The 2,355-nt window shown below is 38.8% G+C and overlaps 1 long non-coding RNA gene across 1 annotated transcript; it reads left to right on the top strand.

Moving 5' to 3' along the window:
• Positions 1-1,062: 1,062 nt before the first annotated feature.
• On the top strand, positions 1,063-1,552 carry LOC121040842 (uncharacterized). Its single transcript, XR_005795476.1, has 2 exons — positions 1,063-1,277; positions 1,505-1,552. It is a non-coding gene; the product is annotated as an uncharacterized LOC121040842 (long non-coding RNA).
• Positions 1,553-2,355: the final 803 nt, after the last annotated feature.

The raw sequence follows: 2,355 nt of genomic DNA on the forward strand, positions 1-2,355 counted from the left end.
AGAGGGCACACAGATCCTGTAAGGAGCATCTGTTAGCAGGAAACAAGGAGTGACAGCAATTGTGAGGTGAAGGCGTGGGAGGAAATTGAAGGGGAAGACAACTGTGGTTGGGCATTTACTGTCCTCACCACTCCTAACTTTTCTGAGGAAAGATGGCCTCTGAAACCGCTACCGTGATGAACAATTGACTCTTCCACAATCCTAAATTCAGCCCATATCCATCACGATTGGAAAACAGTAATTCAGAAAAGCCTTCTCTGTCTCTACAGTGAGGCTCATTTTCAAAACATTAATAGAAGCTTTTCAAACTAGAGATGACCACTTATAATTCTGTATATTATGTGAGGAATGATTTTACAAGGGTGACTTTTGGACTTTACTTATTCTGTTATGCCTTTGGTGGCTGGCCTTATGAACTCTGAACCAACCAAAACACACAGTTGTTTATCAAATGCCATCTTGTTTCGGTTCTGGCTCTGTGATTGCAGGGGTGAGGTGAGAGCTTCAAATGCTTCCTAAGAAAACTTATGCCAAGCTGATTAATGAGAGAATAGCCATGTTAGCTATTCATTTTATAAACAAAATCATACCTGCTGTAAAGATAAACCAAGTGTAATTCCAGGAAAATAATACTATTATGGGTATTGTTTAAAAGATAATTTCCTTTTACATTAAATAGCTATAGTCGGGTAGTCAGGAAGTTCAATCATTTCTGCTTATTCTTGGCAAGCTGGGTGCCAGGAGACGCTTTAAATGGAAATTTACATTATATATTTCAAATGGATCCAAAACAGTACTTTAAATCGTGTTTCAATCTTATTTTGTTAAGAATGAAGTAGACCCTGAAAAGAAAAGCTGGACACATAAGCACGTGTGAGATGGTGTAGAATGGATCTCTATAAACACGAAGATTCTAGAAAACAATCACAAGAAAGAAAATTGTGGCACAGCACTTGTTTATTTCCCTCGCTTTCTAAACTGACCGCCAAATGTAGGTTCTTTAAGGGATGCTTTAAAATTTTAATATTTCATAGAATAGAGATGCTTAGAATCCAACTGAATTGGTCAGGGATGGAGTCTGGGTGATATTTATTAAAAACAAAAACAAAGCCCAAAACAAAAAACTCCCCAGATAACGTGCAGCCAGAGCTGATAACCATTTTGACTGTCAACAAGCTCAACGGGGGGAGAACAGACCTCCCAGAGAAGCTTTAAGAAATTCTTCTTCTGGGACTCTTTTAGCACTAACAGGCATCCAACCTTGCAATAGGAGTGAGGTCTTTTTTTTTTTTCAACGTTTATTTATTTTTGGGACAGAGAGAGACAGAGCATGAACGGGGGAGGGGCAGCGAGAGAGGGAGACACAGAATCGGAAACAGGCTCCAGGCTCCGAGCCATCAGCCCAGAGCCTGACGCGGGGCTCGAACTCACGGACCGCGAGATCGTGACCTGGCTGAAGTCTGACGCTTAACCGACTGCGCCACCCAGGCGCCCCAGGAGTGAGGTCTTTTAAGCGTGCGGGCAGCCTGAGTGATCAGGGCAAATACAGATTTAAAACACTTAAACAGTAATTATTTAATTACCTGTGGTTAAGAACAGCTTAATCATTATAACATGCTTCACTATATATTTTTATTATGTTAATTTTGGCCTCCATATTAAATGGGCTTTTTCAGCGTTTTAGTCATTTAAAAATTATACATACATATGAAATTATGCATATTTTGTCTATACGTGTGTGTATATTATGTATGTACATGCATATATATACACACATACAAACAGTTGGCTGTTGAACAATGTATGCATGATTTGTATTTTTTATTAATATGGAAAAGGACTGTAAATGTAAATTTTCTCTTATGGTTTTCTTAATAACACTTTCTTATCTCGAGCTTACTTTATTATAAGAATAAAGTATATAATGCATACAACATAAAAAATACATGTGTTAGTCGACTTTCTGTTATTGGTAAGGTCAACAGTAAGCTATTAGTTGTTTTTTGCGGGGCGGGGGGGAGGAGGGTCAAAAGTTACATGCGGATTTTCAACTGCTGACGTCAGTGCCCCTGACCCCTGTGTTATTCAACTGTGTATTGAAAAGTTGAGAAAGAAAGAGGTAACAGGATCATGAATACTGAAATATGAAATGTGGCTTTCACTCAACAGAGTGGGCTTCCTGGGCCATGCATCTTCTGTGCTCATGCTAACTGACAGTCAGCAGTTCATTCTAGAAAAGTCTTGTTTTATGCAAGAAATAACGGAATATGGTGTGCTGGAGAGATGAATATAACTTAATACATTAACCTTCCACAGGATCTGACACCAACTCCTAATAAATTAAAACCCTGATTG

Source organism: Herpailurus yagouaroundi, unplaced genomic scaffold, assembly GCF_014898765.1.
Source record: "Herpailurus yagouaroundi ecotype Mexico unplaced genomic scaffold, PumYag 29, whole genome shotgun sequence".
NCBI lineage: Eukaryota > Metazoa > Chordata > Mammalia > Carnivora > Felidae > Herpailurus > Herpailurus yagouaroundi.